The 23,785-nt window shown below is 45.6% G+C and overlaps 1 protein-coding gene across 1 annotated transcript in view; it reads right to left on the bottom strand.

The window, feature by feature from the left end:
* Positions 1 to 22,062, bottom strand: part of pcdh15b (protocadherin-related 15b) — a 285,327-nt gene extending 263,265 nt beyond the window's left edge. The window contains exon 1 of the mRNA XM_057358597.1: positions 21,772 to 22,062. The gene's annotated coding sequence lies outside the window, so the exon portion shown is untranslated. The remainder of the gene's footprint in view (positions 1 to 21,771) is intronic.
* Positions 22,063 to 23,785: the final 1,723 nt, after the last annotated feature.

Below are 23,785 nucleotides of genomic sequence, written 5' to 3'. Positions count from 1 at the left end.
AAGAATAAAAACCTTGAATGCAGTGCATTTTCTTAGTTAAGGTAATAAGCCATGTTTTGTTGTAGATCTATATCTAGTTGTCTCGGGCTCTGTAAAGCTGAACAACACAGCTTCTGTATTATAGAGAAATATCAAATAACAACATATATGCATATTAAGAAGTGTATACAGAAGAATAGTGTATACAAATAAATACATAAGCAGTTGCATTTACGTCATGACAAATGAATGCATTACAAACAAAAGTATCTATTGTATAATGCTCGGGTGGTATATCAACATATGAAATACTGAACAATAAAAACCGGCAGCTCCAGTCCAAATAACAACAATGGGACAACAAGTGTGGTCGACTTCACGCGGCGCTGTTGAGAGATTAGAAAGCACCGCTTGCTCTTTCCGGTGTGATGACCTCAAGTCTGTCCCAAAATGCACTCCCATGTACCCTTGTGGACTCGTGCCTAGTGCCCTATAGGTCTGCACTTCCTGACGTCACCAAGTGTGGACTCAGAGGAGGTCCACAAGACTGGAGTGCGCCATTTGGGACAGGGCCTCAGGAGCGGCAGCACCAGGCTGTGATGACGACATAGCTTTTCATGATTGGCTAGACAACGATCACGTGCGTTTCGGGTTTATTATAACACCATCAGTTCAACTAATACTTATTAATGCATGTTTTTAAAACAGCTAAAACTCTGTTCGTACAAATATAATAAACATGTTATTTTGTGTTGTTTAATAAAATAAAAATGAAATGAATACAGACTCCGTTGGTAATTTAATAATATATGCTTATGTTTACCATGATTTTTAGGCACACAGTGTTAAGCAGCACATAACATTTGCAATATGAAGAGTTTATGGTTGCTACTTTTTAATTTAAATGTTTGTTTATTGGACAAATCCAGTATTCTAATCCACTTCAATCGCACTTTGAAAAGGAAACATGGTGCGAACGTCACTACGGCAAGCAGCAGGTGTCCGACTTGACTGCTTCTCTTTCAAGTCATCCCTTTACTGCAAGCGGCTAATCTCGCCAATCGGTCTGCGCAGCGCCGCATGAGCTCGAACACACCAAGAGAGTCGAGAGCCGACTGCTCTGTATGCTTTTGAATAGCTCTCGCGATAGTGTGATGTCAATGTTGCCATGATGTCAATGTTGCCATGACATCCAGTTAGCATGACTGGACAGAGAGGTATGGATTCATTTTGCACCAATCCAGCACAAAGCCGTTCTGTTTGATTTGTAACGAGACAGTTGGAGTTATAAAGTTTGGCAATGTCAAACGACACTATGAAACAAAACACAGATCTTTTGAACAGCAGTATCCACAAAACACAGAGTTGAGGACAGCAAAACTACGACAGCTAAGGTCTCATATGAATCAACAAATAAGTTGCTTGTGAGAGCTCTGACACAGCAAGAGAGAAGCATCTTTTCGAGTGGGCTGGGTCCTAGGCAAAAATAAGAAGCCATTCTCTGATGCAGAGGTAGTTAAGGAGTGTTTAGTGGAGATAGCAGAGGTTTTGTTTGAGGGAAAGGAGAGACAGGACATGTCAGAGAAAAAAAATTCCACTGTCCAACAACACTTCAACCAGGAGGACAGAGGTACTTGCCCATGACTTAGTTAAGCAAGTCTTTCCAAGTCTTTGTCTTTCCACATCCAAAGCACCAGCTCCGAACCAGAAAAAGTGGTTCTTATCTAGCACCGAAACGTTGATGGGCTAGAAGTAAGAACTGCTTGCGTTAGGTGCTGGGGGCGGGGTTACCGTGACCACTGACGAACACTGACCACCATTTTTGAAATTCAATTCAATTCACGATGGACACGAAACAAAAGCAACACTGGTCTGAGGAAGAAACAAACTGTTTTCTTGCACTCTGGTCCTCTGCAGATGTACGCTCGTAAAGCCATGAACATCACAAGCAACGCAACGTCCGCCATTGTTGATGGTGTTGTAAGTTTGGCGCTACCGCACTAACGTTGCTAGGAAAGATGAGACATAGTCAGTGACGTATGACCTCGCTCCCTTGTGAATTACCTGAGGGCATCCTCTGCCCTTCAGCACCGTCTTCTGCGAGCATTCCTGACTGAGGTGAGTATTTATTTTACTTTTTACTTCTACTGTGTTTTAGTGTGGGTGGGTCAATGGGGGTTTATCAAGTGGTGACAGACTGCACCCATAAAAAGAATTGATTCAGAGCCAAAGCATTTAAATCTTAAACAATTGTAATTAATGGGAAACTGAAGCATAAGTTAATGCTCATACAGGGAAATGCTAAATATCTCCTCACTGACTGATGTCTGATGAAACACATACCTGTATTTCACAAATGTATTTCCCATGTATATAATCATTTTTAATTGTGAATAAAATGTAGGAGAAGATCTAATTATACGAATTTGGAAGGATGAACAGTTTTCTAATCTACTAACAACATACTTTAACCATTTGCATTTACAGGGTGTTTTGTGTTCACTTTATGAATATATTGTGGAACACAAAATGATCATGTATTCATTTTTTTATCTTTTTTCTTTCTCTTTCTAGGTAAATGCTGCTTATGATGACTTACTCCTCCATAACAATGTCAGGTGGCTGAGTAAGGGAAGAGTCCTGGAGAGATTGTGGGCCATCAGGAAAGATTTGGAGGTGTTTTTGTCCCAGCAGAAGAATGTCAAAGCCAGACATTACTTAGATTTTCTGAGAAATGATGACAGCATGGAGCTTGTGGCCTTTTTAGTGGACATAACATCACATTTAAATGAACTTAATCTGAAGCTCCTGGGCCAAGGCAACACAGTGTGTGATCTGATAGCAGCAGTACTCTCCTTTGAAAGGCGGCTGGAGATTTTTAAGAGTGACATCAAAGGGCCACATGTCCACTTTCCAACTCTTCTCCAGCAGACTGATGGCAATCACGATCATCACCATCTTTCCTTTCTGGAGAAGCTAGCTGAAAATTTCAGGGAGCGCTTTGAGGGCTTCAACGTAGGCAGACAGGTGCTGCTCTGCATTTCATCTCCATTCCTGGTCAAGCATATTAAGGAGTTTTCTAAGGAAACCAAGAGCATGTTCCCATGGGCAAGCATGGCATCTCTGCAGACTGAACTCATTGACTTGCAGGAAAATGTGGCTTTGCGAGAGGTTGGAGTGTGACACTATTACCTTTCGGACTAAAATGGTCACAGCTGAAAATTTCCCCAACCTACAGAAAGTAGCCATCTGTGTTCTTCTTACCATGTTTGGGTCGACCTATCGGTGCGAGTCTGCATTCTCAGCAATGAATGTTGTGAAGAACTCATACTGCAGCAGCTTGACTAATGAACATTTAAGCCAGTGTCTCCATCTAACAACCACACCTTTTGTGCCACGGTTAAGGCAGCTGATGGAAAACAATTTCTCACATTAGGCTGCTCTGTATTTTGCTGTATGTTACTTTTGGCCTACCTCTTGGTATGTTTTGCTACTTTTGGATTTGTTGTTAATGTATTTTAAAAGCAAAAGACACTTTATTTAAAAAAAAAAGTAATGTTGATCCGTTATAAAAAGTTAAAAGGATGTTTATTGAAAACAAGTTATGAAATAACCAACGGTTCCGGACCTTTGACATTCATGTGATTTCAGATTTGGACCTTTGAATGTAGACTTTGAGAAGCCCTGATGTATCACGTGGACTGTCATGCGGCAGGTGCTGATATCACTGAAGCTCATTTTACGCATGTTTACATGAACAGATTCACTGCCCGTCTTTGTTCTGCGTGTTGTTTTCATTAAAATGATTAATTAATACAATTATGTAAAAAATATTTAAAAAAGTTTTTTTAAAGTCATTTTCGGTTTTCGGCAAAGTGCATCCTGAATAAATAACACGAGGTTACGCTTTCTGATTGCGTGTAATACATACGCCAAAGTCCAATCTTGCGTGTGATACACCAATATTTCCCATTAGCTTCGCTGGAGAGCACATACGACGCAATTAAATTATATATTGTGGTGTAATTTTGCCATCATGACGTGTAGGGTGTGATCGTTGTTTTAATCGGACATCGTATTATGTGCACGTTTATTATTTCATTCGCACAATTTAGAGGCGTTTGAGCACGTAACCCCACCCCACCCCTAAACGATGTGTAAGATGTGTATTATACAATATAAAACGCAACACATAGGCGGACACGGTTAGATGTTATTTATTCCAAAAGTACAATTATTCTGAGCGTTCCTAGGCCGAAGAACAGACCCAGAAGCGATCTCCATCTCTGTCCGCCGTAAACTCTGACCCGGCTGCGCACGCACAGATTTAAAATGGCTGCCGAAACGATGCGTTGATTGTGAAGCGGCATTGGCTCTCGTCTGTCTCGTGACTGGTCGCGTCATTACGTTACCGTACGTCACACTGTAACGGTTTCAGCACCACCGGCCACGCCCCCCATGTCGTCACCGCCAGCTCGCTTCACCCGTTCCCTCTCCCCGGAGTTCTGAACTCAGTTTCCCAGCATGCACCGCACATCCACCATTTTTGATTAGTCCACACCTGCATCACATCATCAGGATTCTATTTAAGTTTGCACCTTTTTGTTCTTCCCTGTTCAGTCTTGTTGTCTTCACTGCAATTCTTTACCCCGATAAGTATACTTACCTGTTTTGAAATACTTACCTGTTTTTGGATATTCCTGTTTTTGAAATACTTACCTGTTTTTGGATATTCCTGTTTTTGAAATACTTACCTGTTTTTGGATATTCCCGTTTTTGAAATACTTACCTGTTTTTGGATATTCCTGTTTTTGAAATAAACTCCTTTTTCTTATCTACCTCCGTGGTGTGCTCTCCGTCTACCAGAACCCTGACACACACGCTAAGCGCAAGTGTATTTTTGAAGGAGAGGGGACTGAAGCAGCATTCCCGGTCCCGGAGTGCAATCGTCATCAGCGTTTAAAACCGATGGGTTACGTAAGGTAACCTAGTTCTATGAATAAGGTCAACACGCCACAGTATGGGTCAGCCTAGCTAAGGATGAGCTGTCAGGAGATGGTATATCAAATTAGCCACGCCCCGCTTGCAACCCTGGCTATAAATACGGGTGTGAACCACCACCCATTCTCTTTTGCCGAGTAGTGAAAAGTACTCCCCGAGTGACCACGCCGTGTGGCGTGTTGACCTTATTCATAGAACTAGGTTACCTTATGTAACCCATCGTTCTATTTCATTTCAGTCAACACGCCACAGTATGGGTCAACTGTATGCCAGATAAGGTCAGGAGGGGAGAACCAACCCAAGCGGGGCAATAAACTCAAGGAAACCTTTTAATGCTGAATAGAACATTTATTAGTTTACCTTGTTGTGTACACAGGTAATCAGAGGGCAGTTAGAACCTCGACAATATTTACATGTACACAGTGAAATCAGAGGGTGTTCTGCACCTCGATATTTACATTCACACAGTTAAGTCAGAGGGCGGTCAGCACCTTGACAACATTACCTTAACACAGTAAATCAGAGGGTGTTCTGCACCTGGACATCATTTACACAAGTCCGATCAGGCAGTACTGCTGTCTGCAGGACAGTTGATGAGACCGTCGTAGCCACATCTAGACGATAAAACTTAGCAAATGTCAGCGATGATGACCATCCTGCTGCTGCGCACACATCTTCCAAAGGAGCACCACTAAACAATGCCCAGGAGGCAGCCACTCCTCTTGTAGAGTGGGCCACTACTCCCTGAGGGGGAGGCATTCCAGTGCTGTGATAGGCAAGCTCAATCAGCCTGACAATCCATTTTGACAGCCTCTGCTTGGATACTGCCTGTCCTTGTACCAAGTTTCCATAACACACAAATAACTGATCGGTACGCCTGATCTGTTCTGTGCATGAAATGTACCTTCTCAGTGCCCTGACAGGACAGATTAGATGGAGTCTGGCCGATTCCTCTGAAACGTGAGGAGGTGGATGGAATGGTTCTAGCACCAAAGGCCTGGAAACAAAAGAACGGGGTAGAACTTTTTGGCAGAAATGAAGGGTTTTGAAGAAGCGACATAGATGAGCCTTCTTCTCCCAATCTCAAACATGCCGAATGCACAGAGAAGGCATGAATCTCACTCACCCTCTTGATTGAAGAGATAGACAAGAGAAATGCCGTCTTCAACGTCAGAAACTCCATCCCTAGTTCATGTAGAGGTTCGAAAGGAGGTTCTGCCAGAGCCTTCAAGACGACACCCAGATCCCATGAGGGAATTAGTTGAGCTCGAGATGGGCAAAATCTGCGAGCCCCTTTGAGATAACGTCTGAGAAGAGGTTGAGACCCCACTGTGCAACCTCCATAGCCCTCATGACGGTCAGATATAGCTGCCACATAGCCTCTCAAGGTTGATTCCGTTATTCCAGTCTCCAGTACGAACTGGAGAAATGAGAGGATGGAATCCACTCCACACGACAATGGGTCTATCTCCAGTGAGTGACACCATCTAGAATACCGCTCCCATCTAGAGGCATAAAGCCGCCTTGTGGATGGAGCTTTGGCCGCTTGCAATGTGGTCAGAACTGCTGTTCCTAGAATCCTGGCTGACTCCCGTCTAGTGGCCAGACATGTAACCTGAACTTCCCTGGAGTCGGGTGGGAGATCTGACCCTGGGCCTGGGACAGCATATCGTTTGTGACTGGGAGACCCCAAGGTGTCCCTATCAACAATGCTATTATATCGGCCATCCATGGTTGTTGAGGCCAATCCGGTGCCACCAGTAGGAGTCTGGCCTTCAGAGCTCTCACCTTGGCCAGGACTGCAGGCAGAGTGGGAAAGGAGGAAATGCATACAGGAGCACTGGGGGCCAATCGTTGCCAGAGCGTCCACCCCTAGGGGCCCTCTGGGGCCCATCATCGAATACCACAGGGGACAGTGTGTGTTTTCCTGTGTGGCGAAAAGTCTACTTTGGCCTTCCCAAACGAAGCCAAATGGCCTCTATCACCGTGGTGTGAAGTCGCCATTCTCCTGGCTTGGGACCCCCCCTTGATAAGAGGTCGGCTGCTACATTGTCCTCTCCTGGCAAGTGTACAGCCCTTAGGGACACACCTCGAGCATGTGCCCACAACAGGAGATCCCGGGCCTTCCTGTGTAGGGGCATCGAACGTACTCGACCCTGGTGGTTTATGTACGACACGACCGTTGTGTTGTCTGAACGGATAAGTACTTGTCTCACCAAAAGTTGAGGCAGAAAGTGGATCAAAGCTCGAAATACAGCCTCCAACTCCAAGAGGTTGATGTGTACTCCTACCCACGAGGCATCCCATTCCCCTTGTACTGGATTGCCTCGCCAGACAGCACCCCAGCCTGTCTGTGAAGCATCTGTCGTTATGGTCTCCCTTGAACATAAGGGCCCAGCTTGACTCCTTCTGTCAGGCCTGGAGTCGAGAGCCACCATTTTACCGCTGGAAGACAATCCAGGTCTCTGGGAATCAGTCGACGTCCATTTTCGTATGGATTCACTTTGTATCTTGCGAACCATCGTTGCAATGGGCGCATATGAAGCAACCCCAACGGCACCACCTGACTGGCTGCTGCCATTAGGCCAAGCAGCCTCCGACCCTTCTTTACCTTAACTTGCCTTGTTGTGATGAACTCGGACAGGCTGTCCTTCAGCACTGACTGTCTCTGTAGAGTCAGAGATGCTCTCATCACCATTGAACTCAAACTCAAGCCCAGGAATGTCACAACTCTCGTGGGAGTGAGACAACTCTTCTTGGTGTTCGGAGTCAGCCCCAATTTTCGCAAGTGGGCTAAGACCACGCTTGTGTCGCTCCTGGCCTGTACCTCTGTAGGGGAACAGATTATCCAATCGTCCAGTTAATTGGCAATGCGGAGACCTTGGCGACGGAGTGGAGTGAGCGCCGCACCCATACACTTGGTGAAGGTGCGGGGGGCCAATGACAGACCGAAGGGGAGAACGTTGTACTCGTAAGAGTTTCCCTGAAAGTGAAACCTGAGATACTTCTTGTGGTCTCTGTGAATTGGGATATGGAAGTAGGCATCCTGGAGATCTACTGTCGTGAACCAATCCCCTTCTCTGATGAACGTCAAAAGGGTTGAAAGACGAAGCATATGGAAACTCAGTCGCTTTAAGTGTCGATTGAATTTCTTGAGGTTCAGGATGGGCCGAAGACCCCCATCCCTCTTTGAAATCAGGAAGTAGGTTGAATAAAACCCCTGCCCTATCGCTGAGGGCAGGCGTGTTATTGCTCCCTTTCCTAAAAGAACTGAAACCTCTTCTTCCAGAGACCTGCGTTGCAGTTCTCCTCTCAACACAGTAGGAACTATCCCTTGAAATTGGGGTGGTTTCGATTTGAATTGGATTCTGTAACCGGACTCCAAGGTACTCAGTACCCATGGACATCGAGTGCATTGGCGCCAGTGCAAGAGATGTTGGCTGGAAAAACGTGGAGCCGGAGGTTGATGACTGTCATGGACGGTTTCTTCCCCCACGCGTAGTGGAGAACTTTGCTTGTTGTGTCCTACGAAAGGACTGCCCAGCTCCTTGGCTTGGTCCTGTAGGCGCTCTTTGAGCAGCAGAGTGACGGTGACCTACAAAGGCACGGCTTGATGATTCAGCTCGAGCCCAGCTACTGCTCCCGGCAAAAGTACGCGGACCACGAGTAGCTGGTGCTCTAACCACTGATCGGGTTAGTTCTCTCGTTCTGCGAGACTGTTCCAAGGCAGCTTCTGCCGGGGGACCAAAGACCTCTCCAGGCACCAGTGGGGCTGCAATGACTGCCATGCAGTCTTGATCCAACAGATTAGCATGAGAAAGCCATACCTGCGACGTGCTTGTACCACATTGGCCATGGATTGCCCCAGGGCTTGGGCATGTGCACTTGTTCCTCGGAGCAGCATATCAACCACTCGTAATGATTCTGGGATACTTTCCTCCTCTGTCGAGGAGGAGAATGAATCCTGCAACAGACTTTCCAAATACACCAAAAGGAGAGAATTTGTGCATGCTAGTCGAGCTGACAAGGCAGAGGCCTGATAGGCTTTCCGCAGCTGACTGTCAATCATCCTACCCTGCTTGTGAGGGTGTGTAGCGTCCCTTCCAGTCCTAGCCACAGCCCCGGTCAACATAGCAAATGTTGGCCGATCTGAGGAGCTGTAGTCAGCCCCTGGGTTGCTGCTCCTGCTAGGTTACTCACTGTGTCCTAGGAAGTGCCGTGGAACTAGGGGCCTTCCAGGAAGACTGCAACTCCGCTATAAAATCAGGAAGGATTGGCAACCCTTCTGATTTATGAGCTGAGGGCCTCTATCGAACACTGAGGTTGATGTTGTGGCAGCCTGGGGAGGCAGGTTTGCCCACACGCTGCTCTGGCAATCACTGCTCTGTCTGAAGGGTCAGAGCCATTGCGTCTGAGCCTGGGAAGCTACTCACCCATGTCGGAGTCAGAGATGTCGTCCGTCTCAGAATGCTCAGGGCGTTCGTCCCTTCCAAACCTGCCAGACGCTATCACTGAAATGTCATCAGGGTGGCGGCACGGCCATTTTGGTTTTGGCAAACCCAAGCCTCGAGGTTCTGCAGCCCCTTGCTGAGCCTCCACCAGGGATTTTATGGTCTCCTGCATACCTCGCATTTGCGTCTGCAGGTGATCAAGGTCCACTTGTATATGCTTACGTTTGTAAGCTTGTTTACGTTTGACCCCCTCATCCTGAGAATCCTGTCCCGACTGGAGTGGCTCTGTGCCTGCAGGCATTGTAGGGGTTAAATCCGACTGCACCTCTTGCATCCTAACAAGGAAAGTCGAATCCAGAAGATGGCTTTTGTTTCCAGAAACAAAGAGGCCTCTGTGACTGAATAGCTGCAGTTCCGAAAAGCTCTCCACAAATCAGTAGCTTTCACCCTCACGGGAGAAGAGGCTCCTCTCTGGCGGTTATAATCAAGTGACTGTGAAAACACAACTTATAATTAACCAAACGTAAACACCCAAAAACTAGCGGTAGCATTCCCCCTTATGGGAGAAGAGGCAACTCTCTGGCGGTTATAATCAAGTGACTGTGAAAACACAACTTATAATTAACCAAACGTAAACACCCAAAAACTAGCGGTAGCATTCCCCCTTACGGGAGAAGAGGCAACTCTCTGGCGGTTAGAATCAAGTGATTGTAAAAAACACCACATATAACTTACTAAATGTAAACACAAAGACTAGCGGTAGCATACCTCCTCGTGGGTGAAGAGGCTCCGATATTCTCACAACGTGTATGTTTACCAAACAAAAAACGAGCGCAAATGTGCTCGTTCAAATCTTATATTCAAAAGATATTGCTGACTGTTAAATACCATAAGAACATGCAGAAAATCTTACCGTGAACAGCTTGCATCAATAGCTAGGAGGCAAAAAAGAGAATGGGTGGTGGTTCACCCCGTATTTATAGCCAGGGTTGCAAGCGGGGCGTGGCTAATTTGATATACCATCTCCTGACAGCTCATCCTTAGCTAGGCTGACCCATACTGTGGCGTGTTGACTGAAATGAAATAGAACTGATGTGCTTGCACAACGATATCGTACGCCTATAGAATTATCTATTAAAGTACAAATAATACGTATTTATAAAATCATTCCGTTTTAGAAATGCAAAGAACCAAACGCATCTCGTTATGACGCCAGGCAAACAACTGAAAGCAACTGAAGGATTGGCGTATCATACGCACGCAAGATTGGACTTTGGCGTATGTATTACACGCAATCGGACAGCGTAAACTCATGTTATTTATACGCAGATCGTGGAGATCGGGTTGGACAAGACACATGAAAACTGTGAGAAAAATCTAGGTTATCACATTGTACAAATATGACTGTTGTATTGTTTAAACGTGAATATAAACTTGTTTGCTTTTCAGTATTTGATGTCTGAAAAAACACAGGGCGTCTTTTCTGTTATTTTCACCAGTTTCTCTCATTTTCTGCAAATAAATGCAAATAGAAACAAATCATTTTATTTGATATTTGGTAGAAATACGTTTAGCAGTTCACAGGATTAAACAAAAATAAACATTGTAAATATCTATAAATAGTAAATTCAGAAAAACTGAAAATAATTTATAAATGGTCTCTTAATTTTTCATTTTAGAACATACATAGGTAGATAAAGTAACAGATATTTTAAGTAAAGGAACTGTGTGTAGTTTTTTTGGAGGATCTATTGACAGAAATGCAATATAATATACATAGCTATTTCTTCAGAGGTGTATAAAGACCTTACATAATGAAGCGTTGTGTTTTTATTACTTTAGAATGAGCTATTTCTATCTACATACACCGCAGGTCCCCTTACATGGAATTCACCATGTTGTTTCTACAGTAGCCCTAAAAGGACAAACTGCTCTAGCGTTTCGTGAATACGTTATCTCCTTCGGCAAAGAAGCGAAAATGAACATAAGCAAAAATAGAAAGATAAACAAGTTTAATCGTTCTGAACAGAAACTCTGTATAATGACATAACCGGTTAATAATGTTATTTTATTGTTTCCTCACAGGGTCTCTTTAATGTCTTTTATTTAGTTGGGTCGAGATTTTCTATGAAAAGTGCATCACACGATGCATTAAATATTAAATCTTAATTCAGAATCAGAATCAGAATCAGAAGAGCTTTATTGCCAAGTGTGCTTGCACACACAAGGAATTTTCTTTGGTGTTGGAAGCTTCTAGTACAGACATTCAACACAATGACAATACAATATAATAATTGTCCTTTATTGTTATGTCATTGGCAAGTGTGGCACAATATTTGTATAAGTTTGTAAGTTATTTGACATATTAGCCAGTATAAAACCAGGTGAACTCAACAACAGTGATATTGATTTCAGTCACGCACAACACGTTGTAATAATGTCTTCTGAGTTCATAAGCAGGGGCTTCAAGGAGACCTTACTCTAAGAAAGATCATGTCATTTCTAAATCTCTCTGAGGTTCCTAAAACTTCTGTTAGAAAACAAGAGCTAAGTAAAGCCAACCACAATAACCAGAACTCAGCTGTGCCAAGAGCTCAACATCCTATTGCAAGAACTTATTTTCCCAAAGTTTAGGGCACTGGCAGACTGAAAGCACTATTACTGGAGAATTGTGGGTTATGCGCCCAATCAGTCAGACTCTGGAGCTGAAGTGAGGGGGCTGGATTTCTGACAGAGATCAGTAAGGTAATGGGCCACACTAGTGTTGTCACGGTACCAAAATTTCAGTAGTCGGTACCAATACCAGTAAAATTCCACGGTTCTCGGTACCAATTTCGGTACCAAAGCAAAACACAAGTACATGCTAATTGAAACACAATTTTATTAATAAAGCTCATTGTTAATATAAATGTATAGAAAGCAATGCCATTTTGTATACATGAAGTATAAGTTAATTGTTGCTGAAACTGTTGTGTGCTCTCTGGGGTCTTTCATGCTGATGAACATCCTCCTCAGTCCGCTGCTGTATAAGACAAATAGAATAAACTTCAGTAAGTCAACTGACTGAACAAACATGCATATGCAATATTAAAACAAACCTCAGTTTTTATACTGCATTTACACAAGATTACTTGCATTAAGGTAACTGTATATTAAAATAATAAATGCAACAGATATATTTTTCTTTAGTTTAAATGTGGTTTTTTAAACCTAATAGAGTTATCTATCCAAGACATACACATTGCTAGTCATGCAGTTAGTATGATAGTTTTCAAGCACATAGATTGCAGATAGGCCTAAATAAAATACTAGGTACTGTAAACCCCACCCTGTCCCCCCATTAATTTTACTCCATTACAGTTATAAAAGCATTAAATGGTTAATAAGGACACTTGACTGGATTAGCATTGGCGCTAACAAATTAACACGCAAACAGGGATGTTTATTTTAACGTAACCTTTAACTTAACATATGCTACAACATTCATAATGCAAACGCGAACATAATTTGAAACTTACCGCTTGAACTTGTTAACTTAAATCCGGATGTTTCCTCCTTTCACCACAAAACTCTGTTCGTTTTCTTCGTGATATGACTTTAATCTGAAGTATTTCTGTGCGCATCTCTTGTGGATCGGAGCCGCGCTTATCCGCTCATCACGTCTTATTGCGTCTATAAAAAGTTTCCGACTAACAACCTGTCAGACAGAGCATCAGTACCCGGTTGACCCGGTACGTCGGTACTACCGGGTCTTGTGAAAATTAGGTACCGACAACTTTTTTATTTTTAGGTACCGATTTGGACCCGAAGTACCGGTACTTTTGACAACACTAGGCCACACTGAACCTGTCAACACAGCTAATCCATTACACTGCTGTGTGTGTTTCAGGAAAACAACGGCCAGAACATAATGAGGCAGAGGAGAAACGCAACGTGATGGAACGCTAGTGATTTATTATTTCACCACAGGGTAATTAACACACCGTGGAATTAACGGCCAATGAAACATTATGCACCGGCCTGAGAGTTAAACTCAAAGTTTAAAGCAATGGTTCGAATTCTGTCATAATTTAGCCTACACACTCGGTAAGCATGAAGTGCATCAGTCTTTTACAATTTCATCCGAGAAAGGCATCTGTCAAACAAACTTTGCGGCGCCCCGTCAAAATAAAACGTCTTGGTTACGGATGTAACCTCAGTTCCCTTTCTGTCGGTCTCTCGACGTTGTGTCGAGCCGACAGATGGGGTTTGACTTGAGAACCTATCATCTTCTGATTATTTTGAAAAGGCCAATGAAAATTGGCGAATGAAATTTGCATGCCGGACTCCGCCCCGGACATCCGGGTATAAAAGGAACACGGCATGCAGCATTCATTCACCTCTTGGTCTGAGGAGCCTGAGCATCCCCCGACCACTACGGTGGGCGGCCAACGTTGTGGCAAGGAGGACACAACATCTCGTTCCCTCCATCAGGGAACTGAGGTTACATCCGTAACCAAGACGTTCCCTTTCTGTCGGTCTCTCGACGTTGTGTCGAGCCGACAGATGGGGTTCCTACGGAAAACGCCACAGCGCTGCGCCGCGTCACAATTTCCAGTGGAGCGACGTTGACTGGCCTGGGCGAGTCAGACGTGAGCGCTAGAGCGGAATTGTAAAAGTCTAGTGGAGAGGGAGGGGGTCCCAGAGCTTTTGAGGAAAAAGGTGGGAAGCCCCTGCCACCGGCCGTCATGGGCGGAGGCCTAGATCTCTAAATGGCGAGAAGCCGCCCGGCACCGTAAGGGCCACTGGGTAAGCATTATTCCCCCTCGGGGGAAAAACGCTTGCAGAGACCACTACCTACCGTAGGGATGAATTAGTGGAGACACCACATGGTCTCACCAACAGGGGAGAACTCATGGGAAAACGTGCGGACTGAAGGAGTTAACCGCAGGGTGGAAGTCCACCTAGGGAGGTCATGGGTTACCAAGGTGGGAACCATTCATGAGGATACATCAGACGGAACAGCCCACGGAGGGGGGGGTTACCACGTCTGGAGCACTAGGTCTGGTTAGAGATATGTGGTAGATAACTCAGCTGTTCCCTGGCCTAAGGGGGCAGGGAGGTGCTTAGTGGTGGGTGGAATGCCTGTTCTTTACCCAGTGGGGAAAGAAGGGAGGCGAAATAGCCGCTGCCCCCCTAGAGGAAGGGGGAAGGGCTTTCGCAGGCGTACGCCCTACCGGATGCCGGTCCTATCTGTTGCCCTGGAAGACGCGGGCTGACACCAGTTCCACGCATAGGTTGTAAAACCTCGCGAAGGTGATGGGCGTAGCCCAACCCGCAGCTCTGCAGATGTCTGCCAGAGAGGCGCCCTGAGCCAGTGCCCACGAGGAGGCCACACCCCGGGTGGAGTGTGCCCTCACTCCCAACGGGCAGGGACGATCTTGTGATCGGTAGGCCATAACGATGGCCTCCACAATCCAGTGCGCCAGCCTCTGTTTGGAGACAGCCCTCCCCTTCTGCTGACCTCCAAAACAGACAAAGAGCTGCTCAGAGCTTCTGAAGCTCTGTGTGCGGTCCAAGTAGAGGCGCAGTGCGCGTACTGGACAAAACACGGACGGGGTTGGGTCTTCCTCCCCAGTGGGGAGCGCCTGCAAGTTCACCACCTGGTCCCGAAAGGGAGTGGTGGGAACCTTGGGCACGTAGCCGAGCCGTGGTCTCAGGATCACGTGAGAATCTCCAGGCCCGAATTCCAGGCAGTCCGTGGACACAGAGAATGCCTGTAGGTCCCCCACCCTCTTGATGGTGGCGAGCGCCACTAGGAGGGCCGTCTTTATCGAGAGGTGAGAAAGAGCGGCCTCTCCCAGGGGCTCGAAGGGCCACTTCCAGGTCCCAAGAGGGTACGGAGCGCGGGAGAGGTGGATTCAACCTTCTCACGCCCCTAAGGAACCTAATGACCAGGTCGTGCCGTCCCAGAGACTTGCCACCAACTGGTTTGTGATGTGCGGCTACTGTGGCAACATACACTTTCAGTGTGGAGGGGGAGAGGTTTCTCTTAAGTCTCTCCTGTAGGAAGGGCAGCACGTGCCTGATCGAGCATCTCTGTGGGTCCTCTCCGCGAGAGGCACACCAGGACGAGAAGAGGCGCCACTTAAAGGCGTATATTCGCCTAGTGGCAGGGGCCCTAGCCTGGGTGATGGTCTCCACCACAGCCGGGGGTAGCCCACTCAGGATCTCCTCGTCCCATCCAGGGGCCAGACATGGAGGTTCCAGAGGTATGGCCTGGGATGCCACAACGTGCCCTTCCCCTGTGAAAGAAGGTCCTCCATCAGGGGAATCGGCCAGGGGGGAGTTGTTGTCAGAAGCACCAGCTCTGAGAACCAAGTCCGGTTGGGCCAGTAAGGCGCAACAAGTACCACTTGATGCTCCTCTTCCCTGACCTTGCACAGGGTCTGTGCAATGAGGCTCACTGGGGGGAAGGCGTACTTCCGCTTGTCCCGCGGCCAGCTGTGCACAATGGCATCCGTGCCGAGGGGTGCCTCGGTCAGGGAGTACCAAAGTGGACAATGGGTGGAGTCCGGGGAGGCAAACAGGCCGCAAAAAGTTCATGGAAGACCAGGGGGTTAGGGTGCGCCGGCAGAAAGGCGTGATGACCATACGCCTGCTGCCGGTGTGCCACGCTCTCCAAGGAACCCGACTCTGTAGCCAGTGCTGGAGCGGTCGCATGTGCATCAACCCGAGGGGGACCACCCCCGCCGAGGATGCCATGTAACCCAGGAGCCTCTGAAATTGTTTCAGGGGGACCGCTGATTGTCTGAAAAGCTTCAGGCAATTCAACACTGACTGGGCGCGCTCTGTAGTCAGTCGCGCTGTCATGGAGACAGAGTCGAGTTCCATACCGAGAAAGAGGATGCTCTGCACAGGGGAGAGCTTGCTCTTTTCTCAGTTGACCTGTAGCCCCAACCGATCTAGGTGCCGGAGCACCAGGTCCCTGTGTGTACACAACAGATCTCGCAAGTGTGCCAAGATTAGCCAGTCGCCAAGATAGTTCAGTACCCGCACACCTTTTTCCCTGAGGGGAAGGAGGGCGGCTTGCACGATCTTCGTGAAGACACGTGGAGACAGGGACAGACCGAAGGGGAGGACCCTGTACTGATATGCCTGCCCCTCGAAAGCGAACTGTAGGAACGGCCGATGTCGAGGGAGGATCGAGACATGAAAATACGCGTCCTTCAGGTCGATTTCCATGAACCAATCCTGACATCTGACAGATGACAGGATGCGCTTCTGCGTGATCATCCTGAACGGCAGCTTGTGTAGGTGCTTGTTCAGGACACGCAGATCTAGGATGGGGCGCAGCCCCCCTGCCTTTCTTGGGGACAATGAAGTACGGGCTGTAGAACCCGTTGGACATCTCGGCTGGTAGGACGGGCTCTATCGCTCCCTTCGCCAGAAGGGTGGCAACCTCGGCCCGAAGCACGGGAGCATTCTTGCCTCTGACTGAGGTAGAGAGGATGCCCCAAAACTTGGGCGGCCGTCTGGCGAACTGGATTGTGTAGCCGAGACGGATCGTCCTCCTCAGCCAACCTGACGGCCTGGGAAGCCGAAGCTAGGTTCCCAGGAACCGAGACAGGGGGACTAGGGGTTCGATCTGCCTCATTGCCCCCGCAGGGGGTGGTTCGATGGCCAGCAATGCGGATCCTTTGCCAGGGGAGAGCCCCCGGGGAGGAGATCGGCTGTGCTGTTTTTCCTGTCTCACTGAGAGTGCTGAGGGCTGGTGTTTATACTCAACATTGCGCTTCGCCATGGCGCAACGTCGAGTTGCCATCCACTGTCGTGTCGAGAGTGGGAGCGGCTGTAACGACCCAGAGAGAGAGGAAACTCTTTTTGTGAGAAAGTGGGCACTGGCTCCCCAGAGGAGGCCAGCAGATGGTGAGACGGGGCAGGGACCGTCCCTGTCGGGCCCGATGGTAGCTTGATCTCCATGGGGTCCTCCCCATCAGGGCCGCTTCTGCTTAAGCGACGGCTGCTGGCGGGGTGGCGGTTTCCTCTTCGACATCCTTCTCCGGGAGGCAGCCTGAGAAGGGGGCCGTGGAACCGGACCCGGAGTCGAGGAGGACCGGGGCTGCTGGGAAGCAGATGCCGCTCGGGATCTCGAAGGCCTGGAGGCGGCCGAGTCGCGGCGGGGCAGGATGTGTTTGATCGCCTCCATCTGCTACTTCACAGTCGAAAACTGTTGGGAGAAATCTTCGACGGTGTCACCAAACAGCCCACCCTGCGAGATGGGGGCATCTAGAAAGCGAGCTTTCTCAGAGTCCCTCATCTGCGCAAGGTTTAGCCAGAGGTGCCTCTCCTGGACCACCATGGTGGTCATCGCCCGACCGCAACGTCTGGATCGCCATCCGCCCGCAGTGCAGGCAGGACGTATCCACAAAGGCTGCCTCAGCGTGCCGGAGACCCAAACACCTGAGGCAGACATCGTGTCCGTCCCCCTCCTCGATGAGCGCGTTGCACCCACGAGAGCAGCGGGCCATGCCACGCTGGAGAAATTTGCTCTTTTAGAAGGAAATTTGCTCTTGACACCTCCGGAACTGCCGAGAAGCCCAGAGGAGAGTAGCTGCAGAAAGGGACTGTCCGCTGCACCACGTCGTAGATTCCAGCAGGAAGGTAGATCGTGAGATCGCAAGAAGATCAACGAAGATCCGCAGAAGATCATCAGATGCATAGGCTCTGAAGACCAAAAGGTGAATGAATGCTGCATGCCGTGTTCCTTTTATACCCGGATGTCCGGGACGGAGTCCGGCATGCAAATTTCACTCGCCAATTTTCATTGGCCTTTTCAAAATAATCAGAAGATGATAGGTTCTCAAGTCAAACCCCATCTGTCGGCTCGACACAACGTCGAGAGACCGACAGAAAGGGAAGTCTGGTTAACTTGAACAAGTTATAACACACACACATTTTACCACACCATACCCCTTGAATTTTTTTTATAATTCGACGACTGAGTATATTATTTACTTTAGTATTTATTTACACTGTATAGGCCATCCACTCACAAAAATAAAGTTATTTTTATATATTTAGGGTAGGAAACAAAAATATCTTCATGGAACATGATCTTTACTTAATAGTCTTATGATTTTGGGCATAAAAGAAAAAACTATGATTTTGACCCATAAAATGTATATCTGGGTTTTTCTCAAAATGTTCCCGTGCTACTTAAGACTGGTTTTGTGATCCAGGGTCACATATATTGAGTAGTTTCTACAATTAACAATTTAGTTGTATGAACAAAAGAAATTTAGGTAAAATTGACAACTTTTTTGAGTAAATCTACGTAACTTCGTAACATGATTTGACTAAGACCGCTCAAATCTACACGTAGTTAAGGTGGGCATAATTGTAAATCTCATTGTATCGTCTGTCAGTACAATTGCTTTGGAACCTGATGTTCTGAATATGGTAAGAGGCATTACATTTCCGTGAAATGCTTGCACTATTTGACCAATCACTACGCACTGGTGAACTGGCCAATCATATCACACCTCGCTTTTCAGAGCGATGAGCTTTGTAAAAAATCAGCGCGTTTCAGAGAGGCGTGGCAAAGAGGAGATACAAACATGCACGGTATGTGGAAAATACAACGTTATTTAAACTTTAAATGGTGTATACACATTGCGTTACATCTAAAACAAACAATAATATTCGTTTTAGCCTAGCAATATGACTCCTTTAAATAGTTGTATCTCGGCCAAATATTGTCCTATCCTAACAAACAATACATTAATGGAAAAATCATTGTGTGGGTCCTGGGTCACATGAAATAGAGAAAGTGCAGATATCAGTTGCCAGTAAGACTACATAAACAGGAAAGTACTGGAAATCATTAAGTACAGTTATACTGTGAAAAAACAGCATGCACATTGGAAAAAAAGAAAACGTAGATCAATTATTTATCATGCTCCCACAATTTATAGAAAACAATAATTTAGTAGATTGTAATAAACAACAACTTACAGTATAGTTAATTGATTTCTGTATGGGAATATAGATGCAAATAAATTACACCTCATCTGTCTGTTCCCGACCCTACGGTTTAAGAAGACTTTGAATCGAGTGCAGGACTCACATGTGTAGCGCTTTAAAGAACTGCGGTTACATGCAAAACAGCATCATTAAAATGCCACATTCAGAAATAAGAGCCTGCAAATCCATAAAAAAACAAGAAAAGGGGTAAATTCTATATTAAACTTTTCCTTCACAAGTACAGTATGTAGAGAATGATGTGGACTTGTTTTGGAAAGACAACTCACGGCCTACAAGAGCAGCCGAGGAAAAGCAGCTATAAATCATGCTGTAATGTGACAGGTAACCTACTAAAGGCCTACAGGCTGAAGTGTATTTAGTCTGTGGGAAAGACCAGGCTGGTGCTGCTTTGAGCCTTGACAGAGTTTAGACTTGAAGCAAAGCCACAGAGGGTTGTGTCTGAGACGAAGACCTCCATCACAGGGTCAAAACTCTTTCACACCCCTCACACTCTGTCCCTTCCAGGCTCTGCCAACCCCGGATTGAAAGCACAGACTGCACAAATCAGATGTGTCACGTGACATGTCTTTCCTGTGACCATCCCACAAGCCCTCCCAAATGACGCTGCCGCCACACGTCAGTGTTTAGACCAGGTGGCCGAGATGAATCGGAAGGTTGAATATTCCAGAGTGTGTCGTGTGATGAGGGTTATCCAGCTAAATGAGCCTTTACTATGGTTGCGTGTGAGCAGGACAAATCCTATTAGCCAACGTCTTTAATGAGACAGTCAGAGACGGTGAAACAATGATGGGAAGCGCAGTCATGGATCAACCCACGCAAAGCAACCAGATCACGAAAACCATCACGGACACACAGGACATCACTGAAACCATATGCATTCTTGACTTTGAGCCACTTTGGCAATCATAAAATATTAAATAACCACAAATTTGTGCCAAAATCCTGGAGAGATTGACTGGACATCAACGACACGCTTTTGATTCTCCTCCCTTTTTAAAAGCCCCTCGAAAGAAATACTTTTATTTGGTTAATAGCATTAGTGTTGGTTTTCCCTGAAATCATATGAGAACAGACCTGTGACGAATCAGTTAAAAACCAGCGTTCTAACTGACCTTAAAAATCCACCTGCACGTGTCTGTAAATATTTATAAGGGGTAAACACATCGTCATGGCGATAGACCCGCTCACCTGCTGCCTGGAGACCCATCACAAACAGGCTAACACATGTGCTGGACTCAATAATGAATGAGAATGGGAGGGGCAGATGACATACGCGCTCCAGTAGAGGAGATTATCCATATGTACACACACAAACAAACTACATTCTGTTTTCTAAAAAATATAAATCACTCAAGAAAGACCATGAACGTTCTTGACAATCGAAACTGCATGCGGTTTTCTTTTCTGAATACTGATGGGTAACTGCTGTAAAACAAAACTAATCTAAAGATAAGTGGATATACTTGTAGGTTTTAAAAGTTCATGTTTCTTAATTGACAGAATCAACATTATTATTATTTATAAGATTGTTAGATGACATATAAATGCAAGCAAGCACTTCTCACATTAACTATTAAACCAGTCAGCATGATAAACACAGGTACTATAGTAAAACATGTCACATGGTGTGAAGATTGTAAAATTGTGGAAATGTTCGGCAAGCTCCAGCATTCAGTCCTTTGGGAAAGTGCGCCATAGTTTAATTATAGTAAACACGCATTTTTTTCTTTAGATTCAGGTTAGGTATTACTACAAATGAAACCAAACGTCTGTATGGTTGCTATAGTTAAATCCTAGTTAATGTTGGTAAGTGGAAGAAATCCCGTGTTAGGTTTGCATTAGTGACAATAACTGTAGTAACTACAGGATTACCATGGTACATTTCTGGGCTGAATTCAACAGGCTGATTCAACAGCTGAAGGCAACACAGACAAACTTTCATGTCTATAATCTCACCTGCTATGATTGAGTGTGAATGAGAAGTGATCTGATCCGATTCTGTCACATTCACTCAAACGCATTCAACTCTTGAGGCAACAGATTGCGGGAAATGTAATAGGATGAACCCACTGTAATCCTGACAAACATCCTCGCGTCGGGCTGAAACTGTGGCAGGACTCATTTCAAAACCACAAATAAATTTGTCTGACGCGTTTGCTGGCATGTCAACGAGATCTGCGCGCGATTCCCACAGTTTTCCACGAACGGAACCGGGATCTACTGAGGATTTCTACCTCAAACTCATAAAGCCTAATTCACATCACACACGAGCCGAACCGTGTGCAGCCCACCCAAAGAGAAAATAAGCCCTCACCTGCTCATCCGACCATGGCAATAATATCCAAAACATTTAGTCGCTCTGCGCGCAAATTCCCACGAACTTTCCTTAACGCGCGAAGCCGGGGCGCACGAAGAAAAGACGCGCGTTTTACCGCGTCACTTGTAAATCCACGAAAATCCTCCTCAGATGCCGGTGTGTGTGTATGAGAGAGAGGGAGAGGGAGAGGGAGAGGGAGAGGGAGAGGGAGAGGGAGAGGGAGAGAAAGAGAGGGGGGGAGAGAGATTGATCCACAGCAGCTCTGCTGCCCTCTGCCTTCACTTCAACATTCCCACGCAGCAGAAGTTCTCTGGCGATGCGCACTTGTGCTGTGCTCTGCTCCCCTCAATAGTGCACGTTTGTGTTTATAACGTATTGATTTATAACGAATTGATTTAAATGGCTAAATATGCACGTGCCTCGGCGTGGTAGTAGATGTCACGGGCATGCGCTGGATTAGATGCGCAAAAGGCACGGACTGACTCATGCACTGAAGTTGAAGACGTGTCCCTCTGTGTTAAAGAACTGAGAAGTGAAAACGGATGATGTCTAGACATGTTCCAACTGTTGAGTGAGAGGCTTTAGGAGGGGCTGCAGTGGAGTATAAATATAGCCCCCGGGTTAAAGTCAGGTGCGTATTAGGGCAGAGAATGCTATCAGTCCATCTGTTCACTCAGTGGGATTACATTAAATCCTATTCAGCCCCTGTATTAAGAAAGCCATCCACCAAGAGGCCATCAAACAGTCTACCGAGGAGAAAGAGAACTTGATAAGATGTATGAGGGCAACCTTAAAGATGTTGACAGACTATAAAATAAATAAAAATTGTAGTGTATTACAAGGTCTGGAATAAATGCTTAAAGTCAACATGAAAACATTACTGACACTAAAACAACTAAACAACTAAAAATGAAAAGAACTAAAAAATAACCTAAATACACATATTGAAAATGGTCAAAAGATACACATTTTAGGTAAATCTCCCAACTCTTTTTCTAATTGTGAAGGATTGTGAACCTTAATCATATGTTTTTTCCTGATATAGACAAGGTTCCTGGTAATGGATACTGTTAACCAGAAGACAAAGAGACATGTATGCCTTGTTTATGCAAACTCACGCTCAATTCTAATATTTAATGGTCACTTTTCACAATAGTACCAATCCCCAAGCATAAAATTAATCCCCGCCATACAGTTTTTCACTTAATATCATGTTTTTAATATCATTTTTGTCACATTACATACTGTAAGTAATTGTGTTATGAATGCCAGCTCTTGTAGTTTTGCTATGAAAACAGTGTGTATGTGTACTGGTGTATCGGAGTCATGTTGATGTAGTTTGTTTAGGAGTTTTATAATCGAGAGCAGATGTTCAGCAGTCCCACAAACTGAAAATATGTGTTTTATTAGACTTAATACTGTATAGGTGATTTACCAAGCACATCTGCTCTTAAGTGACGCATTTCCTTATTCCAGTGCTAATGATGTGAAAACCATTACCCCGCCATAAAAACAAGCTCGCAGGTAGAACAATTTGATGCGAGGCATTTTGATGTGCTCTCATCACCAACCCGAAGAGCATGTAATGCCACTCAATATGCATATTTGTGAAAGAGATGAGCATGCATTGAAAAACACTCTGTGTAATACAGCTGTTCCAACAAAGAGCTAAAAAAACTGCATTACAATTACAATCCGCAATCAGGACTGTAAAAAAACACTAGCCGGAGTGCTAGTGGTTTTAGTTTTTTTGTTGTTGTAAATTTGCAGTCTTTTACTGTTATTTGATGGTTTCTACAGTATTTATAAATATCACCAAAATCCCATTAAAAAATAGAATTTTCCGGCAACTGGGGCGGCAATAAAATACTGTAAAATAACAGTTTTGTTAAATAAAGTTACATGTATTTCTTGAAACATCTTGAAACAAAAACATCTGTAAATTCTGTAAAATGACAGTTTTTTTACAGTAAGTAACACTTAGAAGGTGGTGTGCTTTACTAGCACAAAT

The sequence above is a fragment of the Triplophysa rosa genome, linkage group LG18 (genome assembly GCF_024868665.1).
Source record: "Triplophysa rosa linkage group LG18, Trosa_1v2, whole genome shotgun sequence".
Classification (NCBI taxonomy): domain Eukaryota; kingdom Metazoa; phylum Chordata; class Actinopteri; order Cypriniformes; family Nemacheilidae; genus Triplophysa; species Triplophysa rosa.
Note: the sequence above shows the minus strand (reverse complement) of the source record. Positions and strands in the feature narration are given on the sequence as shown.